This window comes from Pogona vitticeps, chromosome 1 (genome assembly GCF_051106095.1).
Source record: "Pogona vitticeps strain Pit_001003342236 chromosome 1, PviZW2.1, whole genome shotgun sequence".
NCBI classification, from domain to species: domain Eukaryota; kingdom Metazoa; phylum Chordata; class Lepidosauria; order Squamata; family Agamidae; genus Pogona; species Pogona vitticeps.
In genome coordinates, this window is record NC_135783.1 from 334,283,470 (window position 1) to 334,309,165 (window position 25,696).

Consider the following 25,696-nt stretch of genomic DNA (forward strand, 5'->3'; position numbering starts at 1 on the left):
TTACTTGTGTACATAATTCATATAATAAAAGCTTCCTTAATTGTGCAGACCTCCAGCAATTTACAGTGATTTGGGGTAAACTGGGAATTACTTCTGTAGAGACCAGAGGCCAGTATGTACTTTGTCTTCTGGATGCAGGATAGCAGTGAGAGTCTTGGATGACATAAATGAGATCATTTGGATCGCCTTTCTGTTTCCCACTGGGAAGAAAGTTTCAGTGTCAGATGAACATGCTGGCAATTATAGCCCAACACAATAACTACCTTAAACTCTAATTTTAACACCGCAAGAACAGCTTCTGATCTTATAGCTGTGCCTTCCAGTGCCATGTGATGCTTTGCCTCAGAGAGCAAAATATTTGGGACAAGCGCTGAGGTGGTCTAAAGATACACTGGGAGTTGATTTACAAACTGAGGTGGAACTGCAAATCCCCTTACTTGCAATGATGTATGTGGATGAGCCAAGAGAGGCATGTCTGAAGATGCAGTTTATACGTTCTATAAATCTGTTTATGTGTGTTGAATATATTTCAAGATAAACAAGAGTCCAAAGATCACAATCTCTGGAACAGCATAGTCAAAGCATAGCCAAAAGGTTACATGTCACCAAGTTCATTTTCAGGATTTTTTTTGCCCAAAATCTTTTTTTTGGGGGGGGGGAGGAGATAGATAATTCTGTTCTAGCAATGTGATGGTGGTAGTGTCACTGGATGCCCATAAGCTCTAATCAAACCCTGAAGCGTGCATTTCTCCCCTGCATCTCCTATAACTTAAAGATAAGGTGGCTTTGTTTTGAGTTTGACCATAAGGAGATGAAGTTGAGCTTTCCTTGCAAGTCTCATTAATCCGTGCAGATATCAGAGGGAATTTTGCTTTCAGCTTCTAACAAATACTATCTGTATGTTATCATCTTAAGTAATTGAAACTTTGGTACGCAGTGGAATTCCCCAAATCCTTTTTGCAGGACTAGCCAGAGTACAGGGTTTTAAGCACATCTCAACACGTTGCTTTCATTAAAGGTTGTGGTTGTCTGCTCAGGAAGTATACCCCATAACCATTTTGGATTCAGTGACCTAATTATGTTTGACAGTCATTAGCTCAGTGAATCAAGAGTCTCCCTGATAGCATCTGTTTGAGAAAACCCAGCACTGTTACACTTCAACTCGGTTACATTTGAAGTAAAACAGACTTTCCATCCCCATCAAATCATCTAGATTTATTTCTCTTAAGATCTCAGGCAAAATGCCTGGGAAAGTTCAGGGCCAGTGCACCTGTCACTATCCACAGGATACCGATCCCAAGAGATGAATATGCAAGACTCTTTCATACAGTACAAAATGAATCTAGCGAAAAGTCTAGTGTAGCAGAATCCAAAAAGGATGCTGACAGAAAGCCACTCCTAGGCATGGTGGCCCTCATATAACAGACCCTTCTATCCAGGATAGGCACATGCTTCCGTGAAGCATGTGGCCTATGTTGGTAGGGCCAGTTTACCTACTGGGCAGGGATAGTGTGGTTTTTAGGGAGCACAGAATCATTTCCCCCCAGAGCTTACCATATTTTTCGCACCATAAGACGCACTTTTTCCCCACAAAACAGGGAGGTGGAAAGTCTGTGCATCTTATGGAGCGACGAAAACAGATTATATTTTCCTGTTTTCTTCTCCTAAAAAATTGGTGCGTCTTATGGAAAGGTGCGTCTTATGGAGTGAAAAATACGGTGATTACTATTACTATTTAAAATGTTAAGAAAATAACTTACTGCTTTTTTTAAAGGAAGAAAACAACTTTAGGATTATTAAGAGAATGCAGTTAAATCCTGAAAATTCCCTGCCAAAATGCCTTTGTTTAATTATTTCTTAAAACTAACTTTTGAAGTTAAATAGGAAACATTGCTTGTTTTTACACCAACGGTTTTATTTCTATTTATTCCATTACTTTTATTTGGTTTAGTAATTATTTAAACTATTTTTTTACCTCACCTTTCTCCTTAAAAGGATTCAAGAGTCAAATGTAACTTTTCATGCCTTCCTTATTAAAGAAAAAGAAAGTCCCTCATTGCGTGTTATGAACTGAGCCAGAGCTTCTTTTCATCCCAGGTCTGGTTTAGCCATCCCTCAAAGGGGTTTGTGAACTGACCACATGAATAATTGTGGGTATGCAAAATGGACAGCCCCTGTCCTTGTGACTCTCCAACTGGCTTTGGAAGAGACTCAGACTTGGTGTTTTGAGGCCAACATAGAACTCTTCAGGGAGTGGGGAAGAGAAGAGAGAAAGGTCTATCATGGCTGCTTATGCAATATTGGATTTTGATTGTGATTCAGTGATTGCATAAAAGTCTACTTTTCCCACAAAGATTATCTTTGCTGAATCAAGGCAGTGATCATGGATCTTGTTCTACTTCAGACTGACCGTTGGTCATTTTGGGGGAGCCATTTCAGAGGTTGTTTGTCCACTGCACTCTCTGTGTCTGATGTATGAGTTTGACAGTCATGGGGTATTTATTAATGGAAACTGCCACAAAATGTGGCAGGACAAAGTGCTCCAGTTTAATGCTCAAAATCATTTCCCAGGGATAGGAACTTCAGTCGCAGGAATTGTTGTCAAGTTGGACTTAAGTCACATCATTGACTCAACTCGAACTCAATTTATCCCCCCCCCCGAATGACTCAAGACTCAATTCATGACTCAGAACTTACCCACCCCTCCCGTATTTTCTCGGGGAAAATTTTGTTTTTAATAGGGACCTGAACTTGGGATTCGGCCTTTGGCACCAAAGACTCAGACTTGGACTTGGGACTCAAGACCCCAAAATGTGCCAACGTTTCCCTCAGGTTTGGCGGTTGTCCTTCTTCCCCTCAGTAAATTCCCAGCCTGTGCCCACTCACCTGTTGTGCTCCTTTGTCATGGGGCAGCAGGATTCAACCTTCAACATTTTTCTTGAATCTTTTTTTTCTTCCAAAAACTTCAGTCTCTCCTCAGAGTCATGCATTCCTCCTTCTTGTGTGGGTATGGTTCCATTTGATTACAAAAGCGTCGCCGCTTGGATAACTAGATCACTTGTAGTACACAGGATCCTCTCTTCTAACATGTATTGACTTAGAATCATAGAAGTAGAAGCTGCCTCAAAGTAATCTGGTCCAGCAGGGGAAAAGATAGTAGATTCTCTAGCTGTGTGACATAGACTTTATCTTTTGATTAATTTCCCATTTAACATTAAAAGAGCAATTTCAAGAATCCTTTTAGTTGATTTAAAAAAATAATCTTACAATTGCTGAGCTGAAAGGGACCCTATGGGTCCTCAGGTCCAGCCCCTGTCAAGGAGGCACTGAGGGGAATTGAACTCCCAACCTCTGGCTCAGCAGCCAGAGACCTAACCCACTGAGCCATCCAGCAGTTCTCTGATGGAAGGGAAAAATCAATAAGGCTGGGAAAGGCTGAAGGCAGCAAGAAAAGAGGAAGACTAAGTATGAAAAGGGACGTGGTGGCGCTGTGGGCTAAACCGCAGAAGCCTGTGCTGCAGGGTCAGAAGATCCGGCAGTCGTAAGATCGAATCCACGCAACGGAATGAGCACCTGTCGCTTGTCCCAGCTCCCGCCAACCTAGCAGTTCGAAAGCATGCAAATGCGAGTAGATAAATAGGGACCACCTCGGTGGGAAGGTAAACAGCGTTCCGTGTCTAAATCACACTGGCCATGTGACCACGGAAAAATTGTCTTCGGACAAAACGCTGGCTCTATGGCTTGAAGAGTGGGATGAGCGCCGCCCCCTAGAGTCGGACACGACTGGACAAAAATTGTCAAGGGGAACCTTTACCTTTAAGTATGAAATGGAGTGACTCCCTAAAGAAACCATAGGCTTGAGTTTACAAATGCTGAGCATGGCTGTTGAAGACAGGATATAAGAAGAGCCCTGCTGGATCAGGGCAAAGGCCCATCTAGTCCAGCTTCCTGTATCTCACAGTAGCCCCCACCAGATGCCTCCGGGAGCACACGAGACTACTAGATACCTGTCTCCTGAAACCCCTTCCCCTGCACATGGCATTTTCTAAGCCTGGAGTTTATATATACCCATCATGGCTTGTAAACTGTTATGGACTTTTCCTTCAGAAGTCTGTCCAATCCCCTTTTAAAGGCATCTAGGTCATATGCCATTACCACATACTGTGGCAAGGAGTTCCACAGAGTAACACCACACTGAGTAAAGAAATATTTTATGTCACTCTCCCAACACTCAATTTGAGTGGATGTCCCCTGGTTCTAGTATTGTGTGAGAGGGAAAAGAGAAGACATTTTGGAGAGATTGCATTCATATACAGTAGTTGCAGTAGATCGGAGACCATCGGACAGCATGCAACAACATTACCTGAAAGTGATGTGTTAATTTGTATGTTTGCTAGGAAGTTGAACCAATCTGCAAGCATTTGTTACAGAAAACTCACTAAAGCTTTTCTGGGGTGCCAGAGGTTGGGGAGCATAAGATAATTTTAAAAAGTAAAATTCTGTGGCAGAATGTGTCCCTGAGCAATAAAAATGTATTTTCTTTTACGTTCTGCAATAATGAAATAGTCATTGTTAGAGCGAATAATACTTTGCTCTTAAGATCTCAGCACTAGTCCCTTGGGGGCAAAACCTAATGCATTTTAAAAATAAGTCCATGTTTTGTTTGGGACTGTGTACCATAATGTTTCAAGCAAAGTATCCATTTTCCTTAAACACCGTGACCGATCTTTAAACTCTTTGTTTTGTTTTGCTGGAACATTTATTCATAATATTTACCCTGGGACAGTTTGCAATACAAATTAGAACAGGAACAAAACAAAATTAAAATCAGTCGACAAAGAATAGTTAGGGTTACCATAGGATTCTTTATACACACACACACACAAACACACACACACTTTTTTTTTTGTCTTGGTACTATCAGTTAAGTGTTAGACTGTGGGACCAAAGGTTTGGAGTTCAGTTCTCTACTGTGTCCCAGGAGAAGAGCCAGCCTGTGTAGCCTTGTACAATTGACCTTGCTGGTTTTTGTCTACAACTGGCCTGCAGTTGAAACTTGAAGATAATTTTTAGAACTCTTCTGGTAGGGATGACACAGAATACCTATGTTGGAAGTCTATTTCTGTATGGATTCTGTAACACAATATGATTCTGGGGTGCTAAAATATCCCATTCTGGTACCCCAGAGTTAAATATCCAAATGCTTGAGGCTAAATACATCTTTAACCTGATACATAAGAGGTTATGCATTGGTGAACGGGTAAATGGGTATGGTTCACTTGGTGGAAATTAGGCCTGTATGGATGACCCGGGTTAATGCCCATGTGCATTTCCATTGGAAGCAGAGAAACTAGGCTTAAGAATATAAGAAGAGCCCCAGGGGATCTGACTGACAACCTGTCTAGTTCAGCATGCTGTTCTCATGCTGGGCAGCCATATGCCTTGATGGCATGGGGCCAATAGACCTCTCCTGCTTGTTTTCCCCAGCATACTGCCTGGCGCTTTTATATAGTCATCACAACTAGTAGCCTGATGTCCTTATCCTTCATGAATTTCTCTGATCTTCCTTTTTTGGACTTGTTCAGTGGATCATTGCCACATATTGTTTACACAGAATGCATGGATCTGATTTAAATCACAGTTTAAATTTTTTTAAATTAGATTTTTTATTTAAATTTTTTAAAATCTATTTTTAATTTAATTTGTGATTTAAATCATTTTGATTTTTTTTTTATAAATCATTGATTTTTTTTTATCCACCTTGTGAGATTCTGTAGCTTAACAAGATGAAGGAAGCCTGCCTTTTAGCAGTCCTGGGTCTCCTGCCATTGAGCTTCATTAAAGGACCCTGGGCTCTTACATTACAAGAGAGAAAGGCAACTGGGGACAAGTTCAGTTGCATGCTGTCTCAGAAGGCTGCATAAAAGCCATGGTGGCTACAATCCTATCTGGCATATAGTTGATCACCATGACTAGAGCTTGCTAGATCAATTAGCTAACAGCTTTGATAGTCCCATTCCTGTATTAGTACATCATTCTCATTTAGTCTTTTATCTGTGTCCTCTCCTGGTCATGGGGTATGTATGATTATGTTGTTAATGTGCCAGAAAGTCGCTTCTGACTTATAGCTACCCTATGAATAAGCAATCTTCAAAATGTCGTAAACTCTTGTTGACTCAAGCCTGTGCATTCCTTCAGGGAGTCAATCCCATCTCATGTCTGGTCTTCCTCTTTTCCTGCTGCCTTCCACCTTTCCCAACATTACTCTGTTTTCCAGACAATGCTACCTTCTCATGATGTGCCCAAAAATCTTGAGGCCCAAAGTAGTCTCAAGATTTTTGCCTGCAGAGATGCTTCAGGCTTGATTTGATCTAGGACCCTCTTGTTCATCTTTCTGGCAGTCTAGGCTATCCACAAAGCTCTCCTTCCACACCACATTTCAAATGAATCCATTATTTTCCTGTCAGCTTTCTTAACTATCTAGCTTTCACGCCCATACATGGAGATTGGGAATTTAAGAGTGTGGATGATCTTGGTCTAGGTCTTCATTATGATTATAGATAACATAAGGAACACAAGAAGAGCCCGTCTGGATCAGGCCAAGGGCCCATCTAGTCCAGCTATCTCATAGTGGCCCCACCAGATGCCTCTGGAAGCACGCGAAACAACTAGATACCTGTTCTCCTGATACCCCTGCTCTGCAGCTGGCATTTTTATGTACCTTCCTTTTAAGCCTGGAGATTATAAATCCCCACCATGGTTTGTAACCTGCGATGGACTTTTCCTTCAGGAATCTGTCCAATCCCCTTTTAAAGGCATCTAGGTCAGATGCCATCACCGCTTCCTGTGGCAAGGAGTTCCACGGGCTAACAACACACTGATTAAAGAAATATTTTCTTTTGTCTGTTCTCACTTTCCTAACACTCAATTTGAGTGGATCTCCCCTGGCTCTAGTATTGCACGAGAGGGAAAAGAGCTTCCCGCTATCCACTTTATCCATCCCCTGCATAATTTTATATGTCTCATTCATGTCCCCCCTCAAGTGCCTTTTCTCTAGACTAAAGAGCCCCAAACGCTGTACCCTTTCCTCAAAGGGTGGTGCCCCAGCCCAGTCATCATTTGAGTCACTCTCTTCTGCACTTTTTCCAGTTACAGTATGTCTTTTTTGAGGTGCAGTGGCCAGACTGTACGCAATACTCCAGGTGCGGCCTTACCAGCATTTTGAACAAGGGCATTATAATGTTCACTGTTTTATTTTCAATCCCCCTTTTAATGATACCTAGCATGGAATTAGCCTTCTTCACTGCTGCTGCACACTGGGTTGACACTTTCATCGAGCTGTCCACCAGCACACCAAGATCTTTTTCCTTACCCATCACGGACAGCTCAGAACTGATTAGCTGATAACTAAAGTTTTGATTTTTGCCCCAATGTGCATTACTTTACATTTTCTTATATTGAAACGCACTTGCCATTTTGCTGCCCATTTTCCTAGTTTTGAGAGATCCTTCTGGAGCTTTCCACAATCCCTTCTGGTCTTCACCACCGGGAAAAGTTATGTGCCATCTGCAGATTTGACCACCTCACTGCTTATCCCTGTCTCCAGGTCATTTATGAACAGGTTGAAAAGCACCAGTCCCAGCACAGATCCCCGGGGCACACCGCTCTTTGCATGTATTTGCACTCTTTGTTGTCTGAAAATGTGGGATTTGAGCTACAGAAGCTCACACTAAAATAAATCTGTAGTCTTTAAAATGCCACAGTATTCTGCTTTTTTCCCCTTTCTTTTCTTTCCTCCCCTTTAATTTTGTCAACATACTGAGACAGACTAACATGGCTATTTCTTTGGAAATTTATTGGAATAGTCATTGTCAACCTTGTCTATCATAACTCACCAGTCACTCTGTCAAATAACCATGACAGAAACAAAACAATCTGCTTTTTCTATAGAGAGACGTATACATGTTTACAAGCATTCTTTTAATACCTTTATTATTCATGCTATAGATAAGGGGAATGCCAGAAGTAAAATATATAAACCTTTGTAAAAAGTACAGTATCACACAAACAATGCTCAGGGATAGATGGGAAGGATAAGGACTTAGAAGGAGCAGGGTGTCCAGGGTTACTGTGAGCCTGCCAGATGTTACCGGAAGATTCAATGGACAGAAGATGTGTCCCACTTCCAAGAGAAGATGGGCATGATGGAACTATGAACTCTTACTAATGGTTGTAAAAGCCATGCACTCCACCTAGATGACTCTGGTGTCACTTTGGGGGTACTGGAGCTGCTAGTTAGGAGCCACATGATTAGAATACAGTGGTGCCTTGCTTAACTATTGCCTCATTAAACAATGAAACCGCTTCACAATGACGTTTTTGCGATGGGGTTTTTTCACTTTGCGATGATCGGTTCCCTGCTTCGGGAACCGATTCTTCGCAAAATGATGGTTTTTTAACAGCTGATCAGCGGTTTCAAAATGGCCGCCAGGTAATTAAAATGGCTCCCCGCTGTGTTTAGGGACAGATTCCCTGCTTTACAAGCAGCGAAAATGGCCACTCTGTGGAAGATCTTCGCTGGACGGTGAGTTTTCAGCCCATTGGAATGTACTGAACCGGTTTCAATGCATTTCAATGGCTTTTTCATTTCGCAAAACGATGTTTTCGTAAGACAGCGATTTTTGCGGAATGAATTAACATCGTCTTGCGAGGCACCACTGTATAAGAAGAAACGTACTGAATCATTCCAGACTCAACTTATCCTCTTCCTTTCCACAACAGCTGGCAGTGTGACTGTGAGACGCCCACAAGTAGCTCATGAATGCAATGGCAGCCACCTACACATGGCCTCCAGCAGCTGATAGCGAGAGACGAGCTCAGTTGATCTACTCCCCCTTCTTTAATGCCACCTTTTCTTTGCCACTACTTGGTTAGCTGAACCCCCAAAACAAAGTAAACGTATTACTAAAAACTACCCTGTTTCCCTGATATTAAGCACTATTATGATTTTTCAGGATGCTTATAATATAAGCCCTACCCCAAAAATAAGCCCCAGTTAAGTGAAACCCCACCCTCCACCATTGTGCAATAACCAGAAGAAGATGGCATGACTGTATTTGAATAAATGTAGATGGCTGTACATGAAAAAAAAACAGCCCCTGAAAATAAGCCCTAATGTATTTTTGGAGCAAAAATTAATATAAGACTCTGTCTTATTTACAGGGAAACACAGTAGGAGCAATGGCAATGCAGCTGTGGTCAGTAACCTAGTCCCAAATAAGAGTAGACCACTGGATCAGTTGCTTAATAATAGGTCAACAATACTTACTCAACTAAGTACAGTATACGACACTGAGTCAATTGGTGTGCTCTGATTTGGACTAGCAGTAGACATTAGCGTATATCTGGGCATTCCAGATGCAACTCTTGATTACTGATTCAATACATCAGTTAAGCCAGCCAAATATCCTGTGATTTTGCCTAGTTTTTCTGTTTGTGACTCAAAAAGAATCCAAGCAGAAGCCTTCTGTCTAGATCTGCGCATTCCATGTATAACCGAAATGTATGATGTGACGCATAAGATGTTGATACAGAACATTTATCATAACGTGGGGGGAGGTGGAGTTGGAAGCTGCCGACGCCAAGAAAATATTATTTGGATCCTTGTTTTTTTTTCCTGTGGTGAGTTGTGCAAGTGTGTATAATGAGAGCAACTGGAGAAATAAATCCCTCTATCTATCCCACCCTAGCTCTTCGATGTAGTGCTGTTTTTCAAGGCTATGCAGTTCTAACATAGCTATTTAAATAAGCTTTTGAAAAGCTATTATGCTTTCATTGCAGGTGCATGAATTTAGCTGTAATACCTCTAGGAGCATAAAATCTTAGAAGCAGCACTGTTGTTCTTGCATCAACAATGAGTGGCTGAGCAAATAGAAAGCTATTGTTATTTCAAAGGGAACTGTGGCATGTAACAACAGGTCCAAACAGCCTGTATTTGCTGTTATAGGCAAGCAGAGGCATCTGTTCATAAATCAGTGCCTCATCAGAATGTTTTTGTGACCCTACTCTGGTCACTGCAATGCCCCTTGTAGAACACCAGTGCCGTGCTGTTACAGTAATACAGGAGGCGCTTTGTTGGATCACATCAAAATCAATCTGCTCCTGCACCAGTGATGGTCAGATCTCTCAGTTTCAGTTTCTGCATTTTGCTTCTCTTATATTCTAATCCTAAGGGTTCCCTCCCCCACAGTCCTGTGAGTTTTTATTTTAAGAGATCACATGAAAATATGTATGTGTTCGTGTACCTTTCTCCAGATACAGTGGTGCCTCGCAAGACGAATGTAATTCGTCCCGCGAGTAGCACTGTCTTGTGAAATTTTCATCTTGCGAAAAGCAGCTTCCCATAGGAATGCATTGCAAGGCATTCCTATGGGAACCTCACAAGACAAAAATAATTCATTCGTCTTGCGAAAAACATTCATCTTGCGAAGCACGGCCATAGAAGAAGCCATCTTGCGACGCAAGATAGCGATCACAAAAACCATTCATCTTGCGGGTTTTTTGTCCCGCCAGGCGTTCGTCTTGTGAGGGTCCACTGTATATGCATTTTGATACACAGGGTATTCCCATTTGATTCAATAGCCAAATTCCTGTTGATTTTATTAGTCTTAGAGTGCACCATTTAAAAAAAATTAAGAGGGGAATCTGTCTTTACAAAGACAAATACCAACAAATGGAGAAATATATGAAAAACTGGCTTCTCTCTCACACACACACACACACACACACACACACACACTTGCTTGGTTGTGTTTATTGTTTGCAATCAGTGACTGTTCACAATGAATCAGGAGTATTCAAAATATTCACAGTTTTATGACTCTGTGATTGATCTCACACCATGCAATTCGCTATGGCATACCAGTCTTGGGGGACAGTGCACAGCAACCATCCTAGCAACCTGCTAAATCAATTTTATTGCTCATTTTACCAAGATTCAAGCAGTTACTTCTTGAGAAATTAAATCTCAAGAAGAGTTGTATGCATATTGTGGGGGACTAGAATTAATTGACTCTCCGGTGAGCATATCTAGGTTAGTGGCATCATGATGGCTTTCTAGCCTTGCCAGACGAGTCATTTATTGGGGTGAACTTTCAACGGTGGGAAGTAGATGTAGAGTAAGTGCAATGTAACTTTGTGTGTACATGTGTGACAATGAAAAATTTCCATTGAAACACTTCCATGGACTCAGTTAAGACAATGCAAGCACGAGTTTGCCATCTCGCATTCAGACTAAATGAAATAAATCTATTGTGATTCTTTCTTCTCTGAGGCTCTAGTGGAGGGGAAAGATTTCATATTGTTTCTGTAACATGGCTTGGAGCTGGCATTTTTAAAAAGCACAATTTAACCCTGTTTTTGCTTTTTGTGGGGGGAAGATTTCATAGTGCAGCGTTTCTGAAAACTTTAGGGTTTTTTTCTTTTCTTTTTTCAAATTTAATGGTTTTAAATCTAACTACTTAGAAATAATAATAGAACTGCAGAACTGGAAGGGACTCTATGGAACTCCCAACTTCTGGCTTTGCAGCCAGATGCTTAAATCACTGAACTATCCAGCAGTGGGCTTCAGTTGCCTTCCCAGAAGAAATAAAAAGATTCTGTAGCACCCTAATCTAACACGCTTTATTTGGTCTGTTTTCATGGACTGAAACATCCAAACCGAGATTCATGCCCATCTGGAGCTGGAAGCCTATGCACACTTATCTAGGAGCAAGTCCCATTGAGCTCTGCATGGTTTGTTTCTGAGTAAGGTTATGGCAGAATCTACTGTATATTTTGAACATAATCAGCCTGAACAATAAGGAGGAATAGAATGCAATACCCTTTGAATTGTGTACTACTTCTGATTTTGTGATGGAGTTCTCAGAGTTATTTTTTTAATGAAAACCCTTACAAATTCATATTTACTGTATGGGAAAGTGTGTACTTTTTACAAATGAGCTTTTTTTTTAAAGGGTGGAACAGATTTATGATTGAACATGTGTGAAATGGATGAAAATACCAGAAATAGATTGATCTGTCTTTTGCTTCTTCTGTGTTGTGCAGTTGCAGTTCTATCAATTGTATTTTAATTGAATTTGAATTGTTGTAAGCCGCCCAGAGACCTTTGGGTAGAGTGGGTGGCATATAAATTAAATAAATAAATAAATAAATAAATAAATAAATAAATAAATAAATACAAAAGTTAAAAAAAGACATTGTGGCACCTTAAAGACTAACTGCTATATTTTAATGTAAGCTTTTGCTGAATAAGATTCCTTCTTCAAACACAAGAGTGAGAATAGAGAAACTACATGCAAGGCTCTAAGACAGGGGTGTCCAACCTTTCACCTTCCCTGGGCCACATTAGAAGATGAAAATTTGGTTTGGGCCGCACGTACATTTGGTTTGGGCCTCATGGGGGGGGCAGCCCTAGCCGTCCTCCGCAGTCCTGCTCCAAGCGCGCTTACCGGCAGCTGCGATCTCAGACAGCAGAGGCTGCCAGTTTTGACTCCGGCGGCTTTATGGGGCCGGGAGGGGGTCCACCTATTGACGGGGATGACGCAATGCAGTCACGCAGCCCCCCGTCCCCTCCTCTCCCGCTACTTCCTTCCTTCCCTCTCTCCCCCTCTACTGTTGTGACATGTCCCGGCCACATTCCGGCTACAAGCGCCGGCAGTGTAACTTGAAACTTTGGAATTTCTTTTAAAATAAAAAATTGCACTGGGCCGCATTACGAGCTGACCTGGGCCGCATGTGGCCCTTGGGCCGCAGGCTGGACAAGCCTGCTCTAAGATAAAACAGTGGTGTTTGGTTGCATTTCACACCTAATCATGATTTAATGACTGCCGGTTTCAGTGAGGTTCGCTCCAAAGTAAATGGGTTTAGGGTGGCAACCTAAGCTTTCTCTAAAGGAGTGAAAGTCCTCACATTAATTACTCTTTTCTACCAAAGGTCTAGAAGATGCAACTCACAAACATGAAGATGACGGACCAACTTCCAGATTTATTTCTCTGGCTAGGCAACCTATAGCTGTCAGAAATACTGGAGGCATGACATATGGCAAGTGTTTCTTTTTTTAGAATACTGGAGGCATTCCCCAGATCCTTTAGCAGTCTGAATTTGTGTGGGTTGGAATTCTTTTGTCTTCCAAGCTTGAAATAGATAATGCTGTGGTATATCTTGGGTTGTTCAGCACCAGTGTGGTGTAGTTAATTGAATGTTGAAAGCAACCTGATGGCCCATAACATATTTCGGGTATGCCCAAAGTGCATTCCTTACCTATTCCTGTGGGTGGAAACACTGGTCCTGACGGTTGAGATGAATGTTTCTTTGCACATCTTGAATTACTGAAACAAATTCCTTTGCCTGCTAATTAACTTCCTAAATTTGTCTTTGTAAGGTCAAACATTTACAACTGCTTTGAGAAATTATTCCTGATACATGGAAAGTTGACAGAGGTAGCGGAATTTTCCCAGGTTTTTCCCAGGTGGTGATAACCGGCAGAGTTCCCAGTGAAGTGCAGACACAGTCAGCAAACACTCTTGTAGCAGAAATACTTGGTTTATATGCAGAATATTTACAGATATTTACAGCTTCAGTCCTTGCTCTATACACGACAGTTTCACAGTCACAGAGCCTTAAATCAATGTCATAGTCCAGTAAATAGTCATATACCATATATGAGTCCGTTCTGCCAGAGTTCCACTCTCCAAGCACGTAGGTACGGCTTCCTCTGAACTCTCAGGCACGGCTCCACGGCTACAGCACTTCACGAAAACACAGCAATAATCCATCAACAGCCCACCAACAACCCAAACTGTTGTGTTCTAGTTCTCTAGCTATATACCAGAGTTAACCAATCATAGCCACCCTTCTGGTACATTCTAACACAGCTGTTTTTACTCATGCTTGGGTTTCCTTTGCAGTGCTGGTCCTTGTAAATACTTACATCTTGGTACTAAATTGCATTTAACAATTTCAGGTTTATCCAAACCCTGTCAATCTCCTCCAAATTGTTAAATGCTTACATATACACTTTCTTTAAATTGCTTTACATTATTGCAGTTACATTTCACCACTTTGCATTACATGCTTTACATTTGCATTTCACACATTTTCCATCACTTTATACATTTCACTGCATTTTCATTTCATTCTCAGCATTGTATATGCCTTTTCATACACCTTGAGCCTTTTCAGAGAATTCCTTTCATTTTCCAGTACCTTATTACACTTATCCTGCCCAGACTTAGGCAACTTACATTTTTATTTTTCACAGGCTCTTCTATATTCACACAGTTAAATATTTCTGGCTTATACCTCTCAGGTTGTCTGCGTTCCCTTGCAGATCTATTCGGTAGTACTCTCTCCACCTCAGGAGTTTCCCTTTGCACTAGTGTAGATGGGCCTTTACTATCTGACTGCAGCTCAACAGATTCAACTTCTTCCTTCATTCCCTGTTCTGGGTGTGAGCTCCCCTCCTCACTGTCTTCACTCTCATGCATGTCATGTGTGTGGATGATTGTTTCAGGTGGCAAACTTATTTTATCCCAGTAGGCATGCTCATTAAATGTTGCACTACTGCTGATTACAACTTTATTAGTGTTGGGTACAGCAAACCTAAATGCTTTTCTGTTCTGCTGGTACCCTAGAAAGTACATTAGTTTTGCCTTCCTCTCACCCTTTCTCCTGGTCTCCTTGGGTATGTGCACCCATGCAGGTGACCCAAACACATGCAAAAATTTTAAATTTGGCTTTCTTCCCATCCAGATAGTGTAAGGTATGTCTTTAATGCCACTATGCCGAAGTATATTTAAATAAAAGTTTGCGCATAAAATCGCTTCACCCCAGTAGTGGTCTGGTAACTTACTCCCTCCCTGCATGGCCTCTGCCATATTTTGGAGTGTTTGGCCTCTCCTCTCTATGAAGGCATTCTGTGTTGGAGTGTAAGGTGCAGATTTTCTGTGACTTATACCATGCTCTTTCAATATTGACTGAAATTTAGCATAGGTGAATTCTGTACCATTATCAGTTTGAATCTGCTTCACCTTTTTGCCTGTTTTTCTCTCCACAAATTTCAACCATCTCTCAAATTCTATATATGTTTGCCCCTTGTCCTTCATTAAATAACAGAATCCAAACCTTGACTTTTGGTCCTGAATTGAGAGAATGTATTTTGCTCCTCCCAAAGATGCTCTTTTGGGGCCTATTACATCTATTGACACTAAATCTAGAATGTTGCCAACTTCTATGTTACTATGCTTCTTTACAGGAGCACATTTACTTTTTGCTTCTTGACAGGCTTGGCAATTAATGTATTTCTCACATTGCCTTAAATTCACTCCATTTGCATTTTCAATTGTTTTTCTTACTGCCTTATAATTTGCATGTCCCAACCTCAAATGCCACAAATGTATGCATTCATTATGAGGTTTTACATTCTCATACACATTGTTTGCCTTAGCACTACTTAGCCTATATAGGTTATTTCTTACATAACATGTTAGCTTTTCATTCTTTTCACCATTTATAACACACTTGTTTCTATAGAATGTACTAACAAACCCCTCTTTTGCTAATTGGCTAACTGAAAATAAATTGTGTTTTAACTTTGGCACATATAACACCTCTATTGGCATTTTTAAACATGGTAATTTTACTTTACCTTTACCCATGATTTTTGCACTCACTCCATCAGCCAACATTACTTGCTGATCAAACACAGCCTTAAAATTGGATATCAGCCTTTTATCTCTGCACATGTTAGCTGTTGCCCCTGAGTCTACTACCCATTCAGCTTCATGGTGGTTGTTGTAAATACTTTCTGTTAGTTTCTGTTGCTACTTTCTCACATCGTGGCTGTTTTCTTTTCTTCTTTTTAAATTTGCATTCTTTGATAAGATGCTGTCTGGACCCACAGGAAAAACATCTCCTCCCAGGCTGGATATTTGCAGCTATGACCTTCTCCTCCCCATTTACACTTGGCTTGTTGCTTACAGAGGTTTTGGAGTCATGCAGTTCCTGGTTGTCTTTCCTTTTCTGCTCCTCCTCCAGAAGTCTACTGGTCACATTTAGCACTGTTAGTTCAGCTTGTGGTAGTACCTCCATGTTCGCTACAAGCTGGTCATATGACTCATCAAGTGAAGAGAGAATTATAAATGCTTCCTGAATTTCGGTAAATGTGATATTTTTCTCTCTCAAGTCCATAAGCATTGCCTTCATGTGCTCTAAATGTTGCAGCATGCACCCACCTGGTTACAATCTGGTACAGAATAGCCTTCTTGCAATTTGTATCTGCCTACCCACGCTGACTCATACAAAGAGTCCCCTCAGGTCCTCCCATGCCTTTCTTGCTGAAGTCTGGCCTCTTATGTGGACTAGGAGACGATCTTCTAGAGTCAGACCGATGACATTTGCAGCTCACTTGCCATTTTTCATACACAGTGCAGGACAAAGCTGTTGTACTCACTGATGCTACTTGGACATCTCTGGGCACTTCCTTCTGGATATTTCTGGTCAGCAAACTCACTGGTATCTTCCTGGGCATGTCCCTTGGCATATTCCTGGGCCCATAACCATCGACAGAGGTAGCAGAATTTTACCAGGTTTTTCCCAGGTGGTGATAACCGGCAGAATTCCCAGTGAAGTGCAGACACAGTCAGCAAACACTCTTGTAGCAGAAATACTTGGTTTATATGCAGAATATTTACAGATATTTACAGCTTCAGTCCTTGTTCTATACACGGCAGTTTCACAGTCACAGAGCCTTAAATCAGTGTCATAGTCCAGTAAATAGTCATATACCATATATCAGTCCGTTCTGCCAGAGTTCCACTCTCCAAGCATGTAGGTACGGCTTCCTCTGAACTCTCAGGCATGGCTCCACGGCTACAGCACTTCACGACAACACAGCAACAATCCATCAACAGCCCACCAACAACCCAAACTGTTGTGTTCTAGTTCTCTAGCTATATACCAGAGTTAACCAATCATAGCCACCCTTCTGGTACATTCTAACACAGCTGTTTTTACTCATGCTTGGGTTTCCTTTGCAGTGCTGGTCCTTGTAAATACTTACATCTTGGTACTAAATTGCATTTAACAATTTCAGGTTTATCCAAACCCTGTCAAAAGTGTTTTGGGTTTTTTGTCATATGGTTTGGATTTTCCCAACCACACTTAAGGTGAAGTTAAGAGGTATTAAAAACTTTTGTTTTGTTTTGTTTTTTTAAGACTATATCAGGAGATCTCTTTATGAAATCAGGTCTTGCAAAGTTGACTAGATGGCCATTTTCTGCCAAGTACGACAAAGTGTAATAGCTGTTTCCACATTAGTTGTTCTCGCTGGAGCTATTTTGTTCCATCATAAATCACCTGTCAAAATAGAGGAGGAAACGTGTAAACCAAATCAGTGGCAAACCTAGACTGGCTTGCCTCTGCTCATGCTTTCTTATTGCTTCTAGATGCCCAACTGCATGTTTGGCACTGAAAAATGGTAAACAGGCCTGACAAATAACAATGAATCACTTCCACGCATTGTGAAAATGAACCACAGAGACTACACACTTGGCGCACACTTGGAAAAATCACAAGTTAGTTAAGCTGTTGATTCTTTACATTTGTTTGTATGTATGTATGTATGTATGTATGTATGTATGTATGTATGTATGTATGTATGTATGTATGTATGTATGTATGTATGTATGTATGTATGTATGCATATATGTATGTATGTATGTATTTCTGAAGAGTCCTTTCCTCCAGGGACCTCAAGAAAGATTATGTGGCTCTTCTGCTTACTTTACACTTGCACCTTTCTTGTGAGGTAAATCAGGCTCACAAAACATGATTGACCTAAGAATACCCAGAGGGTATCTTCAGTTCCAGTAGTTTCATACCACTCTGTCATGATTATGTCCTAGAGATTTATAATTTGATGAGGTACTTCGAGGTCTCTACAAGAGAACACTAGTGTATTCCCCTGAACCACAACACTAGCACTAACTTTTAAAGATTCTGAAGTTGTTGTGGGCATTTTTGTTACTCGATTTGTATACTTCCCTTGCCAAAACAACACTTCTTTTCTTTTCATTTCCCCTTGAAACCTTTGCTGTTATGGGTCATTTATATTATAATATTGCCATTGGGTTTACTGACCTAATTTTAGATGAGTGAATTTGAGGATGTTCCCCCAGGCGGCTCCCTGACAGGTGCTGAGAAAAAAAGTATTTTTTTGCCATCACCTGCTCTCCGCTTAGTTTGGCAAATGTACCTTGACTTATTCTTCACTGAGTCAACGGAATATGAAGAAGTGATTGTAATTTCAACAGAAATTCAGTACTGGAGGGAGGACTTTGGGGTTGTTAGTCCTGAAAGGAGAATATTCTTTTTTAGAGCAGCTAGAGTAAAGGCTGGGCCAAGAGCATTCAAATCAACTTGAAAAAGTTACATTTTTGGACTCGATCTTCCAGAATCCTCCAGCCACAAAACCACAGTCCAGAAAGACAATTTTCCCAAACTAACTGTTATTTCTTTGCCCAAAGGAGCATTTGTTGGGATCCCTGGAACAAAAGAAAGGAGAAGCAATCCAAAGGATTGAAAGCCACGAGTTCTGAGCAGGCCTGTAAAATAGCCTTGATTTGCACTTATCCTGTTCATATAAGTTTTGGTTATGGAATCCCTAGTTGTAATAACAGGTGCTAATGGTATGGAATCAGAACCTATGCACTATGCATTGAACATGTTTCTACTCTCACACAGCATCCTACTCACTTCACCCCATGTTTTATGTCCTCCATACACTTAAACCCCAGGCATAATCCCATTGGTGTTTGTGTATGATTGGCCATAGCTAATCACAGCTAATTGATGAGGTGTCACTGTATACCTCAGTTGTGGTTTGACATTACTATATTCTATAATACAGCAGGTATGAGCCAAAGAAATGTGAACAAGCATATATCTGAGACATGCCCTGACACTGCATCAGTTAGCTAAAATTAGCCAAGGCAAGTTACATAAACCTTCCCACAAACACCCACAGGATTCTGGCCAGTGAGTTTACAGTAAGTGTACTAATTATTTTGTTTGGCTCATCCCTTATGTATTATAGAATGAAATATTGCCAAACACAATTCTAACACCTAAATCCAACCTGACACTCTCAGAAATGCTAGGATATTTGATCCCCGCAGTTCTCCAACTATGAAAAACTGATGGGGGCAGTCCTCCACAGCAAGATCTGGAGTACTCTGGCCACTGAAGTGAGGAGCAGAGATTGCAGTCCTTCTTTACACTGGATTCTGCTCTTGTTTGAGTAGTGCTGAGTTGGATACAGCCCATAGCTTTTGGTTGGCCCTGGTCCAGAAAGATCCTTTATGCCTATGTGTTGTGCGCAGACTATGGGACGTGTAAAAGTTATTATTAATATCTGTGTGGTAATGTGAAGAACAAGCTCATTTATCTCATAAATGAATTTCTACCACACATATATACATATATGTCCACCTTGTAATAATTCCCCCTGAACATTTTGGCATATAATTGTAATTCAGGAACACCACTTTTAAGTATACATGAGCTTAGGACGATGTCTCTACTTTCGTTTGGACTGTCATCTGCAGAGAGGTCAGTCAGATCAGAAGACATTCATGTTGCCTGAATTTTTAACAAGTTGCTTCCATAGCAACAGCTGCTTCATTAACAACAATTGATTTTTGCAGCCTTGGATCTCCCCTGAGAAGCTATTACTTGTTCCTTTCTGTATTAGGAATAGACAGACATGAAGTCTGACTTCCCTTTACATTCCTTGCAAAAATGTTCTTTCGAAGCTTGTCTCCTCTTGAAAATTGAATCCAGTTTGGTAATCTGGTTCAGTTTTTTTAGAGGCTAGAATCTTATTGCCAATTTATACTTGTGTAAGGGCATTTGGGTGTAGGTTGGGGTCATCAGCATTCATTTGTGAGATGCTGCTTGCATCCTGGGGTGAGTAGAGATCTGCATGATTTACTTTACAATAGTATGAATTGGCAATAGGACTCTGACCCAAACGTTCTTTTAAAATACCTGGATTGGATCTTCCACATGAATGCCAGTACATTTTATTGTTTCCTTCCAGCACTAAAAGTATGTCTCCTCTTATTTTTCAGTCCTTTTCTCACTTACTTGCTTCTGAAAACATATTCTTAAACTTTTTCTTGGGCAAATATCCATTGGAAAATGAAATAACTATATTCTGTTTAATACCTTGCTGTCTAAATAAGATTTACTTAATCTCCACAAAAGTTAAGAAATATTTTAATGATGGGGACAAACTGAATGGGTATAGAAATGCAAATGTTATTAGGGCATTGAGCAATCTGCTTTAAGAAGATGCATGATGAGAGGCAGCATGTTAGTCCTGCCCCATCTGCCATAATTTCTATCTCTTTCCTCCAGTGGAGAGGGATCATCAGAAGAAGACCACGTTTTGTTTGCAGATAAAATCCATGTCTTCAGAACTGGGGAGTGCAGGCAGATGAAATATAATGGAAGTGGAAGATGTTGATGGTCAGTGAGTAGCCATTAGGGTTATTAAAAGTCCTGGGGATGACAAATAGAGATTAAAAGGTGGTTGGTCATTGGTAGGTGATAAACACCAGCATATATGGACAGATTAACACACCCAAGGAGGAGAAAAGTCTCGATTTAAGTCCAGTACAATGCTTTATATGCAGTGTAATTGCATCATTAGCATCATCATGTGCTGTTAAGTCAATTCTGACTTCTGGCAGCTCTTTTCAGTGTTTTCCAGGTAGAAAGTACTCAGAAGTGGTTTCCCGTTCCCTTCTTCTGGGGGCATCCTGGGACTGTGCAGCTTGCCCAAGGTTGAACAGGCTAGCTCTGCTATAGGATTTCAATTACATTTCATCTTCTACCATCCCCACTACTATATAAATGCCTCTTTACTGGGGCTACACTCCATGTATCTGAAGAAGTGGGCTGAACTCCTTGAAAACTTACTCCAAACAAAACCCGATAGCCTTAAAGGTGTCACAGGATTCTTTGCCAGTTTTGCTGCAACAGAGAAACACAGATACAGTACATCCTGGAAAAAAAAATAGTTTGAAAAGGATTGCTTTGGAAACGTCAGTGTACATAGACATGTGGAGAACTTCTGAATACATGGGAAGCAACGGCAGAAGAAATGGAACTGGTGCATTCCCTTTTCTGCATGCTTACTTAGCACATTACAGAATGGCTGAACAGGGGTATAGAAAAAGAAAGAGAGATTTGCCCCATAGATCAGGTCAGACTTCCCTGTCTGCCCAAGTTGCATTTGCTCTCTTTGACTGGTCAGCTCTTGACTGCCCATCTTGGGCTACCAGCCAGAAATCTTCCTGATTACTAACCATCACATTGTTTCTAACAGGAGATGGTAGGGTTTAAAATAATGCATATGTTCTACACTAAAGAGCAGTTAGATTTTGTAGTGCAGTTGGATTGTGATTCACTTTTTTCTGTTTGCTTTGAGTTTGGAATTGAAGACTTGAAAGATCTTATGGATCTTAAATATGGTTTTAAAATGTGCAATTATATTAAATATTTAGGTATAGAAATATAGTTAAAAGCACTCAAAAATTAAAGGAACAAAATTCTAATAAATTTTAAAGCAATTGCAGGAGTATTCTAAATTGAAACTATTGTGGTTTGGGAGAATCACTATGGTCAAAATGAAAATATTACCAAGAATAACTTTTTGGTATTCTCGAAGGCTTTCACAGCCGGGATTCGATGGTTGTTGTGGGTTTTCCAGGCTGTTTGGCTGTCTTCTTAAGGTCTTTCTTCCTTAAGTTTCACCAGTCTCTGTGGCCGGCATCTTCAGAGGACAGGAGTCAGAACTGTGTCTGTGCTCTGTTGCAGTTTGTTGGATAGTTGAGTTATTTATAGCTGTGGGGTCAACTTTTGTCCTTCTCAAGAGATTGGGTGAATATGGTGATCAGCGTGTTTTTGTTGTTGGTGTATTGTTGTGATAAGGAGGAGAGATGATCTATCACTGTGATTGATGGGTTGTATATTTGTGGTGGGCCTGAATACTGTAGGTTTGTAGGTTGTGTTTTTTCAAAAGTTTCCCCATGCAGTCCATGACCCCTTTGATGTATGGCAAAAATACTTTATTTGTGGGTGGCTGTTTTTCGTCTTCAGTTCGCTGTTGTTTTCTTGGTTTGATGGCTCTTGTGATTTCATTCTTGGAATAGCCATTTGCCTGTAGGTTGAGATTCAGATGGTTGAGTTCGGTTGAGCTTCATAGTTCCAATTTGCATGGTCTACCAGTGTTTTGATTATGCCTCTTTTTTGTTGTGGGTGGTGGCTGGAGTTTTTGTGTATGTACCGGTCTGTGTGGGTGGGTTTTCTGTAGACCTTGTGTCCCAATAGGAGGTCAGTTTTGCATATGACCATGACAGCTCAGAAAGGGAGTTGGCCCTCTATTTCTTTTTCCATGGTGAATTGTATATTTGGGTGGATGCTCCTGAGTTGGTTTAGAAATTTTTCCAGTTTTTCTTCACCGTGGTTCCAAATTGCGAAGGTGTCATCCACGTATCGGAATCAGACTTTGGGTGCGAAGCCAGTGCCTGTTTTCTGAAATGTTCCATGTAGAGGTTTGCTATAGCTGGGCTGAGGGGGCTCCCCATGGCCATTCCATCTGTCTGCTCATAGAACTCGTTATCCCACTGAAAGTAGATGGTCATTAGGCAGTGCTAAAAGGGCCTTGATGTCTTCTGGACAGACCTGCTTTTTTATTTAGGATGCTCCCAATACAATTAGAAGAAGATGATTTAAGTATTGGCAGGGACTAATTAATGGATTTTATAATCAAGGTAAAAAAATCAAGAATAAATAAAAGATATTGGTACAAAACTCAAAAAATTGAGGTTTAGGTATTCCTAATATAAAAAATTATTATACAGCGAATCAACTAAGATTTATTAGAGATATTATATATAATGAAAAATTAATTTGGTGGGATATGGAATCCTCAAAAATACGTGGGAATATTGAAAATTATTTGTTTAATGTAGTAAAAATAAAAATAAAAAATCAGGTGAACAACCCCTTTTTAAGAAACATGTTAAATGTTTGGAACAGATATAAAAATAAGTTCTGTCCCTTTACTTCATCACTAAAATTAGTGACCGAAATAGAAAATTTCCCAGGAAACCTGAAGGGTTAGCTGATTTGTTTAAGGATAAAATTTTTTTGCCAGATTGAAGGATTGGATGATTAAAATGAAATCGAAGGATCAGATTGTAGTTAAACTTCAAACTAATAAACTATCATGGTATAATTATATCCAATTATATAGTTAGACAAATGAATGGTTGAAGACTAATGGCACATGTAGACAATGTACTAAGTATGAGCAATTTCTATCATCCCATGAAGACATGCAGAAGGATGCTTTGAGGAAGGAAGTAGTAAGTAGAATTTATAACCTAATTTTGGATCAGGAGGAAAATGAGATTGAAATAGAAGGATTGAAATCAATTTGGGAATATGATTTAAAGACAGAAATCAGAACAGAGGATTGGACAAAAAATTTGGAAGATGACAGTTTTAAGATTAATGTTGATAAGAATAAATGAGATTTTTTTAAAAATTAGTTTAAGTTGGTATATTACTCCGGTGAAATTGAACATAATTCAGACTATTCTGTTGGAAATGTGATGAAGAAATTTGCATGTATATGGTGGGAGTGTAAATTAATTCAGAAATTTAGAAATTGATTTTTAAGGAAATATGTGATATATTTGGAGAATAGGTTGAATTTAACTCTAAAATTGCTTTGCTGTCCATTTTTAATAAGATAGAACTTGATTATTGCTTAAAAGGAATTGATTTCTAATTTTATGACAAGTGCTAGAATATTAATAGCTAGATACTGGAAAGACAAACATGATATTAAATTAGAAGATAGGTATAACGAAGTACGAGACATTGCATTAAATGACAAATTGACGACTGAACTTAAGATGAAAAGAGGGAAAATAGGTTTAATAATTTTTATGCTATTTGGGGTAGTTTATTGAATTTGTATTAGTCAAAGGAAAGGGGGATTGTTGCCTATAAGCAACAATCAATATAATTTTGGAAAAGAGGTTCGTAATAAAAGAATTGCTCCAAAGGATCCCATGGGCATGGGGGTGCACTGTGTTTTCGATTGTTAGTATTTTGAATTGTTGCATTTGTTTCGGAAAAATAAAATATATTTGGGTGGGTGGGAAAGGAACCATAAGATTTAATCTGCCTGCCTGGTTTTTGTGCCATCGGGGCACCAGCTCAGAAATTTTTCTGAGAATTTTATTTGTTTTATGCACAGTTAGCATAGTTTAAAAGCTGGCTGGGTAGCTCAGTGAGTTAGATATCTGCCTGCAGAGCCAGAAATTGGGACTTCAATTCCCCACCGTGCCCTCCCGTGTGAAGAGCCAGCCTGTGTAGTCATGGGCAAGGAGAATGGTCCTAGGGCCCTCCCAGAAGAAATGAATGGTAAACCACTTCTGTGTACTGTATCTTCTACAGTGGGGTCTTGACTTGAGAACTTAATCCATATTGGAAGGCGGTTCTCAAGTCGAAAAGTTCTCAGGTCAAATCTGCATTTCCCATAGGAATGCATTGAAAACCATTTGTTCCGTATCTGCTCTTTTCCGTCCATAGAAACCAATGGGAAGCTGCTATTCTGCCTTCGACCACTAGAGGGGGATATTTTGTTTCATTTTTTTCTTAGGTCAAGAAAGGTTCAGGGAAGGAAGGAAAAATACAGTCCAGGCAGTTCAGTACCAGGCAGTCCGAAGACTGTCTCCCAATCCACTCTCTAAACGCTGGGAGGAGTGAGGAAGCAGACAGGCACCCTTTTCACTGGCCAACAGTTAACTGAAAGTTCAAATTTTGCACTTTCCCTGCCTCCCACGTGGTTTTTTTCGGTTCTTAACTCAAATCTAAGTATGTAAGTCAAGTCAATATTTTCCTATGAGAGTGGTTCTTAAGTCAAAATGTTCTTAACTCGAGCCGTTCTTAAGTCAAGACCTCACTGTACGTAGAAAACCCTAGAAAGGGTTGACGGAAGTCAAAATCAACTTGATGGCATGCAGTTATTATGGGGTCTTGACTTGAGAACTAAATCCGTATTGGAAGGCGGTTCTCCAAGTCATAAAGTCTGTAAGTCAAGTCTCCATTGACCTACAGTGCATTGAAAACCGATTAATCCCGTAACAGGCCGTTTTTGTTCCATTTTGGTTTTTTTCTGGTCTGTAAGTCAATTCTCAGGCTGCAAGTCAAACCTAAATTTTGCGGCCAGAGAAGTCTGTAACTCAAAAAGTCTGTAAGTCAAGCCATCTGTAAGTCAAGGGTCCACTGTATAGTCTAAAACTATTTCCCCCTAAATTTTGGAGAGAGAGAAAGAGAGAGAGATTAAGTCTTTCAACGGGCTTGACACTGATCTCTTAAGATTTCTTAACAACCCTGAGGAAAGTAAAACATGCAGGGTACAATTTAAAAGGAAAGACGATGTCTTGTGGGATTTTGCTACAAATAGTGCATCACCCAATTAAAACAATAATCTTCTCCAAAGATTTCCTACTAGAGACACTTTACAAACTCAGTTACTCCCCCACGGCTGTTT

The 25,696-nt window shown here is 40.3% G+C and overlaps 1 protein-coding gene across 1 annotated transcript in view; it reads left to right on the forward strand.

Annotated features, from left to right (window-relative positions):
- C1H14orf132 (chromosome 1 C14orf132 homolog) overlaps positions 1-25,696 on the forward strand; it is a 79,228-nt gene that overhangs the window by 44,073 nt on the left and 9,459 nt on the right. The window lies entirely within an intron of this gene.